Raw genomic sequence first — 19,998 nt, forward strand, 5'->3', positions numbered from 1 at the left:
ATTGCACCCACTGACTTCTTTCTCTTTCCTCGTATGAACAAAAAGGAGACTTCTACAGTACAGCTCTACATCAAGTCATGCGTCATTGGGAAGTACTTGTCGTATCGTAAGGTGAATATCTACAGCAGGACTAACGCTGCCACCAAGTTTGTAGTCCGAAACATAACTTTCTTCGATGTGATAGTTAACATTTTATTACTACTATTAGTCTTTTGTCTTCTGCTGCCAGATAGTGCCACGGTTACCCACAAGTCATCCATACAGTACATCCGTGTCTAATTAATTGACAAACCCCCCTGATGATGAAGGTGTAACCCTCCGAAACGCATCGTGGAAAAGATAATTATACGTGAGTAGTTTACAGTAGTTGGTATTTTCAATTAAGAAATACAGCAACCAGCCCATTTTTTACGTAAATTCTTAATTTCTATGGCCAGATTGTCGGTAGACATAAAGAGCTTATAAGAGCATGAGAATACACTACAAATCATTCAACTTTAGGCGACCATCGTAAACAACAATGTCATAGGTCAATCACAAGAGAAAAGTTATGAACATCGTAAAAACCAGTAAAAACACACACACCTCCTCCCTTTTCAAGAAAGCTGCCGTACGCAGCAAGCATTAACACAAAATAAACAGTTAATCAGTGACATGATAAGTATTGGAAACCAGACACTGTATAAAATAACTGAAAAAATGACGTAACGGGAAGAAAAAATATTCCTTTCCCATCCCTCACTTTCTATCACTCTGCCTCCCCCCCCCCCCTCCCCGCCCCCCCTCATTTCACTTCCTGCTACTCACCCAATTTCCTCCAACACACTCTCCGCTGCGCTACTTTTCATTCACTGTTAAATCATCCTCTCCCTGTTTCTCGATGTCATTTTGCTTTTTATGCAGTTTTTGGTTTCAGGACACTTAAAAATCGATTTTTCCCATCCGATGTGGTACGATCTTGCCGTGGTGGAGGAGCTTACCTATCTAACAATGCCACAACTGTAGACAGCTGAACTTGTGCAGTCACGTAATGTGCAACTCAGACCACAGGCGTCGTACTGCGATTCATCAGTCATTTGTAGCCGAGCCCATTTACGTTAAGACGCTTATAGCACCATCTATTAGTAATTTTTTTTTCATGACATTTTCTATTGCGTCAGTAATATGCTGTTCAAATTTGACGTCATTTGAGCACTGATTCTCTTGTTTCTCTTTCTGCAGTATTTGGGAACTGGAACTTTGGTTATGGAACCCTGCAGAAAGAATGAAAATTTGTAAATATCTTTCATTACTACAGTTGCGCTCTACCAAAACTGCGGTTCGGCAGTACTGGTAGTACTACATAAATGACATGGTAAATGGTAGGATTAGCGGTAGTACTGGTAGCGAAAGAAACGTAAATGAATATGTAAGAGAGAAACTGGGGAGTTTGGGTTATTTGTTTTGCACCTCACTATAGAAGCACATCATTCACTTTTAGTCCATTGTGTATTTTATATCCCTACCGAACACAAATTTCATTTTATAAGTAGTAAAAATTAATTGATGGCGTAACTTCTGCTCCATTTTTTAACCATAGCAACTACTGTTAAATGCAAGTACAGTTTACATGCATTAATCTAAAAGTATATATACAATTATGGTCGTTATTTTGTACTCAGTAGAACGTTCTTCATCATAATTAATGAGGAGAGTTTACTATTATTATTGATCAATGTGAAAGTTGTTTATGAATAACGGAAATATGTTTTATATAAATTCGGCGAAGTATTAAAGCGATGTTTGATAATTTTTGTTTTGCGTTCTGTTACCTTTCTGCTGAGGAAAATGCGTTTTCTACCGCTATATGATAAATCTGTATTGTTTTTTTCTATTTTTACCACAAAATCCCTCTGCTCCACGTTACAAATCAACAGTTTCGGAATAAAACCTGAATTAAAGTTTGATAGTTTCGATTTTGCGACAAATTCTGTTTACTTTTAAGAAAAAGACAGGAGGAGGCTATGTACAACAAAAATGTTCTGTAGGTTACCTGCCCCTTTATATATCCCCACTCAGTTTCTAGCCGTTTCGCCACTTCTGGTTTTTATGGGGAATCTAATAAGACACTGATATTTTGTGCGAAGAAAGCGATTATTATGTGGTGACGTCTGATAGGTATGCAACACACCTATTGTATAGGTAACGTGGGTGTGACCTTAACTGACCAAAGCTAGTAGCAAATCTACTGCACAAAATTGTTAAGGCTTTCGTGGCCACTTGTTGACAAACTGCCTATTGGCTTCTGTCTCGTGTTCTTCGCCCGACGTTCATCTTATAATTTTACTGACCTTTCGCCAGCTCGAGTGGCTGGCATTGTCAAAGCTTCACCCTCCATTGCCGGTGGTGAACTGGAGCCGAGCTCGCGGCCACAGACTGTATGTACCTAGCGCCAACATCCGAGGGCTTCTCTGCGGTCATTTCCGGTGCGGTTCTCCTCTTGCTACCTGCGACGGTCGTTCGCTGCAGTACGGGAAGCCAGGATCCGTTTACCTTAAGGCTTTCCTCTTTCTTGTTGAAACTGTTCGCGTGTTTTTGGATTTCTACAGCATCTCTCAACAAGCGCGTGTGATAGTGCCAGAACTTCCGTGTCGGCAAATTTTATTACGTGGTCGGTCTCTGCTGTAGTCTACACTTAATTTTGATAGTCTGCAGAAGCCTATGGTAACTTTAAAACTCTGTTCATTATAGACCACTGATGATGTTTTATTTCAACAGAATGAAACGTATTTGGTAACAGATACACGCATTTTCTAATAAATGCAAAGATGGAATTAAAATACCTTCAGTAACTTTTTATGTATCCTTATTTACATTAATAAGCGTTTCAGGATTTCGTCCATCTTCAGTGGCCATAATACAGATTTAAATCTTGCACTTTCTGAAGATATCTATCAATATCTGGCTAGTTAGTGTTAATCTTTCTGCCACAAGGTGGAATATCACACTTAGCTAAAAAAAAAAAACTGTTCTCCCCTTATAAATCAGTTTCATTTGGTTTACATGCATAACACACATAAGCGCACACTAGCGCTGTTCCTGTGCAAACGGAAATAAACAAGACGTGTCGGATTCGACACTGCTTTGTGTCAGGAAGGCTGATATTAATTTATCCGCAGCGCTGGCGCTCAACAGTTACTAAAACAGATAAATTCAATTTCAGTTTCAATTAACATTGATTCACGCTGCACAGAGGCGATTGATGTCGTGGGAACTCACAGAGTATAAATGTCTATGGAGTAAACATAGTGTACCACACATGTTCTCAACATCAAACTGGGCTAGTCATGTGGTTCTGTAACAAGGCTGCTTGTTTGTATTTGCGGTGATAGCGAAACTTTAATACCACACTTATTCGCCTTCTTTTTTATACGTTTCTGCACGTTTCAGTTTTAGTAGCAGCTATGGTGCGCTATTGTCGCTGGTACGGGTGTATCGGTATAGAGAAAAATGTGAAAGAACTAGTTACGTTTCAAAAAAATGACTCTGAGCACTATGCGACTGAACTTCTGAGGTCAGCAGTCGCCTATAACTTAGAACTAATTAAACCTAACTAACCTAAGGACATCACACACATCCATGCCCGAAGCAGGATTCGAACCTGCGACCGTAGTGGTCGCTCAGTTCCAGACCGTAGCGCCTAGAACCGCACGGCCAATACGGCCGGTTTCGTTTCATAGATGTATACAACGAATATGTACTTGTAAATGTCATATTGATATGAGGCACTTTGTATGTTGAAAAATATCGAGACACGGTATTACAAAGTGTTATATTGCAGAGATAATTTCTGGGATTTTGTGGCCACGTGTTTACGAGACAACTGCTAGATAAATTTGGGCGTGTGTTTGAGTAAACTGCCAGTCAGTGTACACATACTGGTGCTATGTTCAGATGCAGATATAATTCAATACACAGTCTAGTTTTCTCCAGTTATGCAGGTTCTCAAACCCTTGTGTGTATCTAAGTATTTCTGCACGAAACAGTTTACTAAACAGTGTCATTATAATGTAATTAATTAGAACAGATTCGACAGTATTAATCAGTGCAACAGAAAACCTAAACAAAAATATTGTTGGCTGTCACTTCTTCTACTACTCCAAAATTCGAACACTGGTTTTCTACTTCTTTCATTTTTGTTTTTGTTTCGTAGTGTATGATTTAACTTTTCTGATGATTCAAATGGCTCTAAGTACTATGGGACTTAACATGTGAGGTCACCAGTCCCATAGAACTTAGAACTACTTAAACCTAACTAACCTAAGGACATCACACACATCCTTGCAAGAGGCAGGATTCGAACCTGCGACGGTAGCAGCAGCGCGCTTCCAGACTGAAGCGCCTAAAACCGCTCGGCCACAACTTTCGGCTTTTCTGATGAGATGGCAAAAAGATGTTATAGATATTTTACTTGCTTTTAAAAAATATAAAGGTGAATAAAGAAAAACTGAGCCAGCCGGATGGCCGAGCGGTTCTAGGCGTTACAGTCTGGAACCGCGTGACTGCTACGGTTGCAGGTTCGAATCCTGCCTCGGGCATTGATGTGTGTGATGTCCTTAGGTTAGTTAGGTTTAAGTAGTTCTAGGTTCTAGGGGACTGATGACCTCAGAAATTAAGTCCCATAGTGCTCAGAGCCATTTGAACCAAAGAAAAACTGAAAATAATAAGGACAAGCAGGTGGTGCAAATCGCATACTGTGTGTGCTGTAAGAGTTTCATAGTCCAAAATGCTTTGTTTTTTCGTGACACTTCGGGGCCATCTACAGTCTCATTGTAACGGAACTAATTAGAACAGTCAATGGACAATATGAATAAGTGCCATAGTAAACGTAAGAGAATACTGTTGGCTGTCATTTCTTATCCCGTTACCGAAAAACCGTAAATAAAATGGAATCTGAGCTATGACACTGCGGCGGAAAAGCGCAATACCACTGCTCTTTGACCTTTAGTACAACTTCAGTTCCTGATACCAAAATGTTAAGTTGTCTGTAAGACCTGTATACAAAGTTTCGCAGAACTTCTGAGGGTGATTTATCTGGAGCAGCGAAGTAATAACACTCAAAATACTCTAAGCGCTAAACGGGATAAAATGCGTCTCAAAATCTTGGTTCAAATGGGTCTAAGCAGTATGGGACTTAACATCTGAGGTCATCAATCCCTTAGACGTAGAACTACTTAAACCTAACTAAGCTAAGGACATCACAAACATCCATGCCCGAGGCAGGATTCGAACCTGCGACCGTAGCAGCAGCGCGGTTCCGGACTGAAGCGCCTAGAACCGCTCGGCCACAGCGGCCGGCGCTCAAAATCATGTGACTTGAGTTCCGGACAGTGTTATAGTTCTGACCATCCGAATGCTCGTTTCGTGGATATTTATACCCTACGGTGAAACTCGCCGACAGGCAGCGAGCGACTGCAGAGCTGGCCCGGAGCGCGATGCAGTGGCGGGCGGTGAACGACCGCGGTGGATCGCGCGGCCGCCAGAGGCAGCCGCCGGCACCGGCGACCGGTCGTTACCCTCCCAAACGTCAGGCGTCAGCCAGGCCGCGCCGCCCGGCCCACTTACCAACGGGCACACGCAACGGGACCGCCGCCGCTTCCTCCTACACGCCGTCTCCCCCTACTACACACTACTGTGATGACTGGACTGTGCATCATCTACAATCGTGCTCATAAATTAAGGTTAATGCTGATACATGGTGAAACAATGCTCTGTTGGCCGGTTGGCGGGTTTAAATCACCTCGGGTTATGACCATGCGGTGCATTTGACCTGCGGTCGTCGCACGGTGGCGCTGGCAGCAGTCACATACGCAGAGGTGTGTTGGTACATGTCAGAGTACGGTGCAGCGAGTAAGTGTGCAGACGTTTTCAGACGTGCTAATGGTGACTGTGTGTTGAAAGTGGCTCAAAGAACACATGTTGATGACGTTATGAGGGGTAGAATACTAGGGCGACTGGAGGCTGGTCAAACACAGCACGGGCCCTCTGTGTGCCACAAAGTGTGATCTCAAGAATATGACAACGATTCCAGCAGACAGGAAACGTGTCTAGGCGCTACAGGACGGGACGTCCACCGTGTACAACACCACAAGAAGACCGATATCTCACCATAATTGCCCGCAGACGGCCACTGAGTACTGTAGGTAGCCTTGCTCGGGACCTTACCGCAGCCACTGGAACAGTTGTCTCAAGACACAGTCTACAGACGACTGAACAGACATGGTTTATTCGCCTGGAGACCGGAAAGGTGCATTCCAAAAACATGGTTCAAATGGCTCTGAGCACTATGGGACTTAACATCTGAGGCCATCAGTCCCCTAGAACTTAGAACTACTTAAACCTAACCAACCTGAGGACATCACACACATCCATGCCCGAGGCAGGATTCGAACCTGTGACCGCAGCGTTCGCGCGGTTCCAGACTGAAGCGCCTAGAACCGGTCGGCCACAGCGGCCGGTTAAACCATACTATAACTGCGAATCTCACGATATTTCCCTGAAAAACCGACTGACTTCGACCATCCACGAAATTCTTGGGTAATTCTAAACCGAGTTAGAACCAATAATTGTACAAAAGGAAAATAAACGCATTTCCAAAGAGCGACTGTGGAGCAGCAAGCTAGATAATCCAGCACATATTGCAGACATGTTCATTAAGAGGATACACGGGAAAATTTGAAGACTTCCTCAATGCGACTAATAGTTCAGTTAACTATATTTTGTAGCCTATACATTTCTTTATGAATGATGTTCTTAGCTTACGTTCATTAATGTGATTTATAATACTGCTATATGACAAATTAGTAAGTAGAGACATTAAAATTTCGAGTAAACGGTAACGCAAAAAAAAAAAAACAATGGACAGTTGTGTCTTTTATGTAACTCGAAATCGGCGTTTTTTCTCATAATTTGACATTGCCTTCGTTCCCGTTTGAGAACATCAATTTAGTAATAGTGTTAACAAACATTTATTTATCGCTGAAATTGATTCTTGGCTATTTTCTCACGGCTAACGACCACGTGTAACCTTAAACTCACCGTTCATGTTCCTCTTAAGTAACTAATGCCGTGAAAATTACGTTAAACGAAAATACCTTACTTCCAACGTACTCTATTCCGGTAAAAAAAAATCGTACCAGAATTGATGCATTTTCGAGATGTACTTAAAGCGGTTATTTTCGAGACATCTTCAGTGTAACCCGTCAGTCCAGAATGTTTCGAGACAGAATTAATAAAAAATAGAGAAAGATGGTGGTTTTAGTGCTTCAGGTGTTCTACATAGCCTGTCCCGCTTGGATACAGCACACAGAACGTTCATACAACCATGTGAAACTCACGAAAAAATCCCTTATTTGGAATGTTCTTCAACTTGCTCGTCACATTCGCAGCTTCTTCGGTCTTGGCGAACCATCAGAGACCTATTATGCATTTGTAGTTTTGTGGTGGGTTCGTATAGTCATTCGACAGGCCTCTTGCCGTCTGTGAATGGTTACTGCACTTCGATGTTGAACATAAGCGATGGTCACTTTAATGTGACTCGAACATATATAAACACACATGAAAAAAGTTTTGCATCACCTCGGTTCCGAGAGTTCCGGAAACAAATGTTGTGTGTGAATACCTAAAGGACCAAACTGCTGAGGTCATCGGTCCCTAAACTTACACACTACGTAAACTAACTTATGCTAAGAACAGCACACACACACCCATGCCCGAGGGAGGACTCGAACATCTGGCGCGAGTGGGTGCGAAATCCGTGATATGGCGCCTTAAACAGCGCAGCCACTCCGCGCGGCGTTCCGGAACCTGTACAGAAAATTGGAATAGAGATCAACATAAACATCGTGTTTTTTTCCTCATGTAACTACACACTGTATGTTCTACCACCATACAGCGAGACCTTCAGGGGTGGTGGTCCAGACTGCTGTACACACCGCTGCCTCTAATACCCAGTAGCACGTCCACCTGCATTGATGCATGCCTATATTCGTCGTGGCATGCTATCGAGTTCATTAAGGCACTGTTGGTCCAGATTGTCCCACTCTTCAACGGCGATTCGGCGTAGATCCCTCAGAGTGGTTCGTGGATCACGTCGTCCATAAACAGCCATTTTTAATCTATCCCAGAGTTCATGTCTGGAGAACATGATGTTGCCTCCAAATACGTCTCCAATGATTGTCTGGTTGAAGGCAAATGCGACATTCATCGGTGAAGAGAACGCGATGCCAATCCTGAGCGGTCCATTGGGCATATTGTTGGGCCTATCTGTACTGCCCTGTATGATGTCGTGGTCGCAAAGATGGACCTCGCCATGGACGTTTGGAGTGAAGTTGCGCATCATGCAGCCTGTTTCACACAGTTTGAGTCGTAACATGACGTCCTGTGGCTACACGAAAAGCATTATTCAACATGGTGGCGTTGCTTTCAGGGTTCCTCCGAGTCATAATCCTTAGGTAGCGGTCATCCGTTGCAGCAGTAGCCCTTGGGTGGCCTGAGCGAGGCATGTCATCGACAGTTCCTGTCTCTCTGTATCCCTCCCACGTCCGAACAACATCGCTTTGGTTCTCTCCGAGACGCCTTGGCATTTCCCTTGTTGAGAGCCCTTCCTGGCACAAAGTAACAATGCGGACGCGGTAGAACCGCGATATTGACCGTCTAGGCATGGTTGAACTACAAACAACACGAGCCGTGTACCTCCTTCCTGGTGTAATGACTGGAACTGATCGGCTGTCGGACCCCTCCGTCTAATAGGCACTGCTCATGCAAGGTTGTTTACATCTTTCGGCGGGTTTAGTGACATCTCTGAGCAGTCAAAGATACTGTGCCTATGATACAATATCCACAGTCAACGTCTGTCTTCAGGAGTTCTGGGAACAGGGGTAACGAAAAACGTTCTTTGATGAGTGTATAATGTGAAGATGGAGTAACAATGTCTGGCTGCTTCAAGAGATACCTACAAGTTGGCTGTAGCTGAGCACCACATATTATTCTTACTGCTCGCTTTTGTGCAATCAATACTTCATTTCTAAGTGATGAATTACCACAGAAAATTATTACATAGGACATTACTGAATGGAAATACGCAAAATATGCTAAGTATGTTAGAAGATTGATTCCTTTGTTTCCAAGACTGACAGTTATACGATGAGCAAAATTAGCTGAACTGCGTGAGAACCTCGTTTATGTTTCTTCTAATTCAAGTTTCATCAGTGTGTACACACGAAAATTTGTAACATTCTACACTGATTACAGACCCTTGCTCTTGTGCTACATGAGTTGTTGGCATGACTTGGCTTGTTGTACAGAATTGAATACAGTGTGTTTTCTGAAAATCAAGGGATAGTCCAGTGTCACAGAGCCACTCGATAATTCTTGGAAAACATCTTTAACAAGTTCTTCCCTTAGTTTCTCTCAAATGCGACGTATTGTACCTCTAGTATCGTCTGAATAAAGTACTAATTCTGTTAGATAAAATGTTAAGTGGAAAGTCATTCATGTGTACTCACTTAAAACTGGCTTGCTCCATTACAATCCGCAGCTCTTCCGTTGCAGTTAGTAATAATTACAGTGAATGTCGTTGTACTTAGAACGTGGTTTCCGCAGAGGTGATCTTCAACAACAGCATGTATTTTAAGATGAGAGGATGGCCAGCCGAAACCAACCATTTCGATTGAAGCTAACGTGATTATGTCAGATAACAAATAATTTTCGAAACAATCAGTCACTGGAGTCTCCAGCTCGACTAAAATGTCATTCTTTCCAGAATATATTTAATATGGTGGAGACGGGGATGATATGTCTGTAGGCCCGTGTGTGAGATTTCTGTGAAGCATAGCAACTCAAGCATGGTTCTATTTAAGGCAATATCTTCCTTCTCAGATATTTTGTAAATAATTTTAAAGGTAATTTTGGTATTACTTTCTTCCAGCTATAATCAGTCACTGCTATAGAAAAGTTTACCGACGACGTTATAATTCTGACAGACAAGCAAGGTGGGTTGGAAGATTAGCTGAACGAAATGGATGCTGTCTCGAAAGGAAATTATAAGAAGAATATCAACAAACGTAAAACAGGGGTAATGGAGCGTATTCTTATTTAATGAGGCAATGCTTATACAATCAGTTTAGGAAACAAACAGTACTGTAGGGTGCTTAAAAATGTTATTAGGATGGCAAAGAGTGTGTGGTATGCAAAGAGAATAGGTAATTCACAGGATAAAAGTAAAACCACATGGTCGGCTGTGAAGGAAGTGTCTGGTCAGCAGCACAAGGTCGACAATATAAAGTCAGTTCGTAGTAAAAATATTTTTGTTACTGATAAATCAGATATATTTACAGTATTTAACAATCATTTCCTGAGCATTGCTGGTAAATTAAATAAAAATTTACTTTCTACAGAGAATCATATAACTTTCCGAGATTGATGTCTGAAATACTCCTGTGTGATACAGACAAGGGGGAGATTGAGTCAATAATTAAATCACTGAAGACTAAAGACTCTCATGGATATGATGGAGTGGCTAGCAGAATATTAAGGTACTGTGCCGCACATGTTATCCCTGTATTTAGCCATATTTGTAATTTTTCCTTTAGGAATGGTCAGTTTCCTGAACGATTAAAGTACACAGTAGTAAAGCCGCTTTATAAAAAGGGAGAAAGGGATAATGTAGACAATTTTAGACCTATTTCAATGCCGTCAGTGTTGGCATAGTTAATGAAAATGCTGTGTATGTGAGGATAATGATAATTTTGTACCACACGTTTTGCTATCAAGTGTACAGTTCGGCTTTAGAAGTTTAACAACTGAAAATGCTATATTCTCTTTTCTCTGTGAAGTATTGCATAAGTTAAACAAAATGTTTCGAATGCTAGGCATATTTTTTAATTTAACTAAGGCGTTTGATTATGTTGATCACAAAACATTGCTCCAGAAGTTGAACCATTACGAAATACTGGGAGCTGTTCACTATTGGTCCACCTCTTACTTTAGCAACAGACAGCAAAAGGTCATTATTCGCAATGTTGAGAATGGCTATGATGTGGAGTGTGAGTGGGGTATGTTAAAGTGGGGGGTGCCTCAGGGATTAGTGTTGGGGCCATTCCTGTAACTCATTTATATAATGATATGCCCTCTAGTATTACGGCTAACTCTAAAATATTTCTGTTTGCTGATGACATTAGCTTGGTAGCAAAGGATGTTGTGTGCAACATGGCTCAGTTTCAAATAATGCAGTTTATGACCTAAGTTCATGGGTTGTAGAAAATAAACTAACGTTAAATCACAGTAAGAGTCAGTTTTTACAGGTTCTAACACACAATTCAACAAAACCCGACGTTTTAATTTCACAGAATGGGAATATGATCAGTGAAACTGAACAGTTCAAATTTATAGTTACTCAGATAGATAATAAGCTGTCATGGAAACCCCACATTCAGGATCTTGTTCAAAGACTTAATGCTGCCATTTTTACTATTCGGACGGTATCTGAAGTGAGTGAACGTTCGACACGAAAATTAGTCTACTTCGCTTATTTTCATTATATATATACCAATGTCAAAGTACCCAAACTCGTGAACAGGGGTCGGCAAGAGATTCGTGAACTTACAACACTTATTGCCCGAACCGCCCTTTTCTGAGGCAAAAATATCCTTTTGGAATGGGAAGAGTTACCCCAAAATATAATACCATACGACATAAGCGAATGAAAATAAGCGAAGTAGACTAATTTTCGTGTCGAACGTTCACTCACTTCAGATACCGTCCGAATAGTAAAAATGGCAGCATTAAGTCTTTGAACAAGATCCTGAATGTGGGGTTTCCATGACAGCTTATTATCTATCTGAGTAACTATAAATTTGAACTGTTCAGTTTCACTGATCATATTCCCATTCTGTGAAATTAAAACGTCGGGTTTTGTTGAATTGTGTGTTAGAACCTGTAAAAACTGACTCTTACTGTGATTTAACGTTAGTTTATTTTCTACAACCCATGAACTTAGGTCATAAACTGCATTATTTGAAACTGAGCCATGTTGCACACAACATCCTTTGCTACCAAGCTAATGTCATCAGCAAACAGAAATATTTTAGAGTTAGCCGTAATACTAGAGGGCATATCATTATATAAATGAGTTACAGGAATGGCCCCAACACTAATCCCTGAGGCACCCCCCACTTTAACATACCCCACTCACACTCCACATCATAGCCATTCTCAACATTGCGAATAATGACCTTTTGCTGTCTGTTGCTAAAGTGAGAGGTGGACCAATATATATATATATATATATATATATATATATATATATATATATATATATATATATATTCCTGAGTGTCATTTCTTGTTAACAATATTAACTTATTCCCCAGTTAATGCTCGGCAGAAACCAAACATGAATTTGGATCGGACTTCCTTAACTCTTGTGCAGGAAGGCGTGCAGGTGCAGTAGAGTGCTGCATCCATTTTCAATAAGCTACCAGTCGAATTCAAAAATCTAAGCAGTAATCCACGCGCTTTCAAATCGAAACTGAAGAGTTTCCACATGGGTCACTCCTTCTACTCTGTCGAGGAATTCCTTGAAAACTTAAGCTGATTCTGTTGTATTGTTGATTGTGTTTACTTAAAATTATGGATTGACTTTTTTCGGGTTCATGAACATTTGATTTTTATCTGTTGTTGTAATTTCATGTACTAATACGTTCCATGACATTGGAGATTTGCTCCTCAATTTGGTCCTACGGAACTTGACGTGTAAATAAAAATAAAGAAAATAGACAATCGAAGAAGTAAAACTGATTTTAGTAGGAATCCATACACGTTATAAAAATGTGTGTATGTACGTAGGTATGTATGTATGCACACTCTGGTGACAAAAGTCATAAGATAACGACGTGCAAATATGTAGGTGGCAGCAGTGTCGCTTTCACAAGGTATAAAAGGACAGTGCATTGGCGAAGCTGTCATTTGCACTCAGGTGATCCATCTGAAAAAGTTTCCGACTTGATTATGACCGTACGAAGGGAAATAACAGACTTTGAACGAGGAATGGTATTTGAAGCGAGACGTACAAGACATGCCATTTCGTAAATCGTTAGTGAACTCAGTGTCCAGACTGTGGAGAGAGTACCACATTTCAGGCGTTACCTCTACCACGGACAACGCAGTGGCCGACGGCCTTCACTTAACGACCGAGAGCAACGGCGTGTGCCTAGAGCTTTCATTGCTAACAGATGAGTAACAGTGAGTGAAATAACCGCAGAAATAAATGTGGCTTGTACGACGAACGCATCCGTTAGGACAGTGCAGAGAAACTTGGCGGTAATGGGCTACGGCAGCAGACGACCGACGCGAGTGCCTTTGCTAACAGGTTGCCATCGATTGCAGCGCCTCTCCTGAGCTCGTGACCCTAGACGACTAGAAAATCGTGGCCTGGTCACGACCCGATTTTAGTTGATGAGAGCTGATGGTGGGGTTAGTGTGTGGTGCAGACTCCATGAAGCCACAGACCCAAGTTGTCAACAAAGCACTGTGAAAGCTGGTGGTGGCTCCACAACACCACATGCTGTGTTTACATGGAACGCACTGGGGCCCTCTGGTCCACCTCAACCGATAATTGACTGGAAATGGGTATGCTCGGCTACTCGAGACCATTTGCAGCCATTCATGTACTTTATGTTCCCAAACAATGGTGTCCTGTCACCAGGGTACAATTGTACATCTACATCTACATGACTACTCTGCAATTCACATTTAAGTGCTTGGCAGAGGGTTCGTCGAACCACAATCATACTATCTCTCTACCATTCCACTCCGGAACAGCGCGCGGGAAAAACGAACACCTAAACCTTTCTGTTCGAGCTCTGATTTCTCTTATTTTATTTTGATGATCATTCCTACCTATGTAGGTTGGGCTCAACAAAATATTTTCGCATTCGGAAGAGAAAGTTGGTGACTGAAATTTCGTAAATAGATCTCGCCGCGACGAAAAACGTCTTTGCTGTAATGACTTCCATCCCAAGTCGCGTATCATATCTGCCACACTCTCTCCCCTATTACTTGATAATACAAAACGAGCTGCCCTTTTTTGCATCCTTTCGATGTCCTCCGTCAATCCCACCTGGTAAGGATCCCACACCGCGCAGCAATATTCTAACAGAGGACGAACGAGTGTAGTGTAAACTGTCTCTTTAGTGGACTTGTTGCATCTTCTAAGTGTCCTGCCAATGAAACGCAACCTTTGGCTCGCCTTCCCCACAATATTATCTATGTGGTCTTTCCAACTGAAGTTGTTCGTAATTTTAACACCCAAGTACTTAGTTGAATTGACAGCATTGAGAATTGTACTATTTATCGAGTAATCGAACTCCAACGGATTTCTTTTGGAACTCATGTGGATCACCTCACACTTTCCGTTATTTAGCGTCAACTGCCACCTGCCACACCATACAGCAATCTTTTCTAAATCGCTTTGCAACTGACACTGGTCTTCGGATGACCTTACTAGACGGTAAATTACAGCATCATCTGCGAACAACCTAAAAGAACTGCTCAGATTGTCACCCAGGTCATTTATATAGATCAGGAACAGCAGAGGTCCCAGCACGCTTCCCTGGGGAACACCTGATATCACTTCAGTTTTACTCGATGATTTGCCGTCTATTACTACGAACTGCGACCTTCCTAACAGGAAATCACGAATCCAGTCGCACAACTGAGACGATACCCCATAGGCCCGCAGCTCGATTAGAAGTCGCTTGTGAGGAACGGTGTCAAAAGCTTTCCGGAAATCTAGAAATACGGAATCAAATTGAGAGAGCTAGCTGCGTTGCACAAGAACGATGTTTTCTGAAACCATACTGATTACGTATCAATAAATCGTTCCCTTCGAGGTCATTCATAATGTTTGAATACAGTATATGCTCCAAAACCCTACTGCAAACCGACGTCAATGATATAGGTCTGTAGTTAGATGGATTACTCCTACTACCCTTCTTAAACATTGGTGCGACCTGCGCAATTTTCCAATCTGTAGGTACAGATCTATCAGTGAGCGAGCGGTTGTATATGAGTGCTAAGTAGGGAGCTATTGTATCAGCGTAATCTGAAAGGAACCTAATCGGTATACAATCTGGACCTGAAGACTTGCCCGTATCAAGCGATTTGAGTTGTTTCGCAACCGCTAAGGTATCTACTTCTAAGAAACTCATGCTAGCAGCTGTTCGTGTTTCAAATTCTGGAATATTCCATTCATCTTCCCTGGTGAAGGAATTTCGGAAAACTGCGTTCAATAACTCCGCTTTAGCGGCACAGTCGTCGGTAACAGTACCATCGGCACTGCGCAGCGAAGGTATTGACTGCGTCTTGCCGCTTGTGTACTTTACATACGACCAGAATTTCTTCGGATTTTCTACCAAATTTCGAGACAATGTTTCGTTGTGGAACCTATTAAAGGCATCTCGCATTGAAGTCCGTGCCAAATTACGCGCGTCTGTAAATTTTAGCCAATCTTCGGGATTTCGCGTTCTTCTGAACTTCGCATGCTTTTTCCGTTGCCTCTGCAACAGAGTTCGGACCTGTTTTGTGTACCACGGGGGATCAGTTCCATCTCTTACCAGTTTATGAGGTATGAATCTCTCAATTGCTGTTGCTACTATATCTTTGAATTTGAGCCACATGTCGTCTACATTTGCATAGTCAGTTCGGAAGGAATGGAGATTGTCTCTTAGGAAGGCTTCTAGTGACACTTAATCCCCTTTTTTAAATAAAATTATTTTGCGTTTGTTTCTGGTGGATTTGGAAGAAACGGTATTGAGCCTAGCTACAACGACCTTGTGATCACTAATCCCTGTGCCAGTCATGATGCTCTCTATCAGCTCTGGATAGTTTGTGGCTAAGAGGTCAAGTGTGTTTTCGCAACCATTTACAATTCGCGTGGGTTCGTGGACTAATTGCTCGAAATAATTTTCGGAGAAAGCATTTAGGACAATCTCGGAAGATGTTTTCTGCCTACCACCGGTTTTGAACAAGTATTTTTGCCAACATATCGAGGGAAGGTTGAAGTCCCCACCAACTATAACCGTATGAGTGGGGTATTTATTTGTTACGAGAGTCAAATTTCCTCTGAACCGTTCCGCAACTATATCATCGGAGTGTGGGGGTCGGTAGAAGGAGCCAATTATTAACTTAGTTCGGTTGTTAAGTACAACCTCCACCCATACCAATTCGCACGGAGTATCTACTTCGACTTCACTACAAGATAAACCACTACTGACAGACACAAACACTCCACCACCAATTCTGCCTACTCTATCTTTCCTGAACACCGTCTGAGACTTCGTAAAAATTTCTGTAGAACTTATTTCAGGCTTTAGCCAGCTTTCTGTATCTACAACGATTTCAGCTTCTGTGCTTTCTATTAGCGCTTGAAGCCCAGGGACTTTCTCAGCACAACTACAACAATTTACAACTACAATTCCGACTGTTCCTTGATCCAAGCACGTCCTGTATTTGCCATGCACCCTTTGAGATTGCACCCCACCCCGTACTTTCCCGAGGCCTTGTAACCTAAAAAAACCTTCGCGATTGGTTTGAAGAACGTTCTAGACAATTCGAGCGAACGATTTGGCCAGCCAGATCGCCCGACTTGAATCCCATCGAACATATATGGGACGTAATTGAGAGGTGAGTTCGTGCTCAGAATCCTACACCGGCAACACTTTTGCAGTTATGGACGGCAATAGAGGCAGTATGGCTCGGTGTTTCTGCAGGGGACTTCCAACAGCTTGTAGACTGCACGCCAAGTCGGGTTGCTGCACTACGCCAGGCAAAATGAGATCCGACACGACAGTAGTATGTATCCTGCGACTTCTGCCACCCCAGTGTATTTATATATCTTCCACGTTACTTCCTAAACCACTGGACTGGTTGCAACCAAGCTTGATTAACATATCACTTACTATTTGGAAGTCATCGCGATGGGGGTAAGAACCACCTATCTGTCAAACTGGTGGGGAACTCATATCTACGTCATCCAGTAGTTGAGAATGAGAGCACTTAGTGGCTTGTAAGGTGGCTATAATTTCGCACCTTACAAGCACTCATTCACATACTTTGCCGTAATCTGCAACCACATTAGGTATTATTTGAGAGGTAGTACATCATATATATGAACATTTAAAATAATTGTTAACTCTTATTGCATGAAAGGTGACGGAGTGTCTTTATTATAAAAACGGCGTAATGAATGATTGCCTATACTAGTAGAGGTTGAAACGCCAGTGGAGATGAAACGGCAGGCAGAACTCCAGCTCTGGGTGGAAGGCCCGCACAGGTGTTGGTCCTGCTTAAACACAAAAAGTTGCTTGACAGACGTTGGGACACCCGAGCGCCGGGGCACAATGGAGTCGCGACCGGGCGGTGTTGTAGCCGGACGAGAAGGATTATACTGCGAAAATCTTGGACACAGCCGAGAGGAAAGAGGAAGCGTCACCTCGGAAACCACGCAGGCTGGGTTATTTCCAAGGATTCTTACTCAGAAGCATACCATTGTAGGAGTACGAGGTGTGGCTAGAAAAAAACCGGACTAGTACTGGTGAAACAATAAAACAAATGCAATAAGGCTGAAAGTCGCGTGGCCTGTCACGTGACTCTCGCTCCGCCTACTGCTCGAGTTTCATCTGCCTCCTGCACTCAGTCTGCCCGTGGCGTCTGTTTTAAGTAGTTGACGTTTTGTCTGTGCGTCGGAAAATGTTGAGTGTACAGAAAGAACAGCGTGTTAACATCAAATTTTGTTTCAAACTAGGAAAATCTGCAAGTGAAACGTTTGTAATGTTACAACAAGTGTACGGCGATGATTGTTTATCGCGAACACAAGTGTTTGAGTGGTTTAAACGATTTAAAGATGGCCGCGAAGACACCAGTGATGACACTCGCACTGGCAGACCATTGTCAGCAAAAACTGATGCAAACATTGAAAAAAATCGGTAAAGTTGTTCGACAAGATCGCCGTTTAACAATCAGAGCAGTGTCTGAGTTAACAGGAGTTGACAAGGAAAGTGTTAGGCAGATTCTTCATGAAAGTTTCAACATGAACAAAGTGTGTTCAGAAATGGTTCCAAAGTGTCTCACAATTGAACAGAAGGAACGCCGAAGAATGATTTGTTCTGACATCCTGGAAAACATTGAAAGTGATCTCACCTTCTTACAAAATGTTATTACTTGCGATGAATCGTGGTTTTTTACTTACGATCCCGAAACTAAACGCCAATCGATGCATTGGAAAACTCCTGGTTCTCCACGACAAAAAAAAGCACGAATGTCAAAATCGAAATTCAAGGCAATGATGATTGTTTTTTTTTTGAGATCAAAGGGATTGTGCACATTGATTGGGTACCAGAGGGACAAACAGTGAATCAGCATTACCACATTAGCGTCCTGGCTACCCTACGTGAGCGAGTACGGAGAAAACGGAATGATTTGTGGAGAAAAAAAGTCATGGATCCTTCACCAAGACAATGCCCCAGCTCACAGTGCGTTGTCAGTGAAGACGTTTTTGGCAAAACACAACATTCCCATCTTAGATCATCCACCCTACTCACCTGATTTGGCCCCCTGTGACTTTTTTCTTTTCCCTAAAGTCAAGTCAGCTTTGAAAGGAACTAGATTTGAGACTGTTGAAGCAGTAAAAGAAAAAGCGACGGAAGTAATGTATGGACTTACCGAAAATGATCTGCAGCATTGCTGTGAACAGTGGAAAATTCGTATGGAGCGGTGTAGAGACCGAGGAGGAGAGTACATTCAAGGAGATAACATGAAATTGTAAATAATTGTAAATAAATGTTTTTTCCAGCATCAGTCCGGTTTTTTTCTAGCCGCACCTCGTATAGGTTTTTCCTCGCAAACTTTCCGCGCTGGGCGTCAAAAGACTAAATATGGTTGGTCGGCGTTTGGAAGAATCCGTAGAGCGGGAGAATATTCAGTGGTTTCAGGAATATGATTTGTTTTCGGAATTATGTTGGTGGGTAGCTGAGCTTTGCTGAGAAGCCAGCGCTGGAGAGACGTGATCTTCCGTTGTGAGCGCCCCGTGTGACGGTCGCTCGACATCAGCTTTTGTTGGTACAGACGGTCTTGCCGTCTTTGCTCTCAGTAGAGCTTACAGTTAGAACAGTTAGGAACTGTACTGTTGCGAACCTATACGATTCTGGGCTTCACCTCCGGGTTGGAAGTCGTCATTGAGTACACAGCGTTCAGTAATTGAGAGCACTTCCACTGCATATGCTTACATTGAGACGTTATGTGAACTCTGTCCTTGTAGTTGGGAGTTCGTATTTCTCGTCTGTAGAACACAGAGAGGAAAAGACAGTATTAGAGTATATTAGTCAGAGGACCGCCTTCTGTTGGTCTAGTGTTTGAAAGAGTTTTATTTTGTGGCTGGTGCTCTCTCCATCGACGCAGACGTGTACGAGAACCAGCACGCCGTCGCACCAGACGCAGTACATACGGTGATATCGCAAATTGCTTCAGCTTATTAGAACTATAAAGCTAAACAGCCGTGATCACGGTAGTTTATTTCCACTGAGTTTCCACACCACCGTAGATCATCTTTGAAAGTAGTGTCTTCTAGTGTTTGGTACGTAGATGATATCAGTCATTTGGCGGTATTGATATTAGATCACGCAGTCATAATAAGGGGCAGAGTTGGGCAATTGATTAGTAACTCTACTTATGAAATGTAATCTTTGTAATATAAAGATTCTTTTAATCTACAATAAAAATATAAGCAGGAACAACGTTTATCATTTAGTAGGACTAGTTGCCTTCATCATTCATTTATGTTTAGATTGTAATTTATAGAATTAAGAGATCCTAAGACCTGCTTCAGGCGGTAGTCACACAGGGCAAAATCTTCATTTTAGCGTTTATTATTTTCCGTTGCGCACAGTCATTTAACACCCGCCT

This window comes from Schistocerca nitens, chromosome 4 (assembly GCF_023898315.1).
Source record: "Schistocerca nitens isolate TAMUIC-IGC-003100 chromosome 4, iqSchNite1.1, whole genome shotgun sequence".
Taxonomy (NCBI): domain Eukaryota; kingdom Metazoa; phylum Arthropoda; class Insecta; order Orthoptera; family Acrididae; genus Schistocerca; species Schistocerca nitens.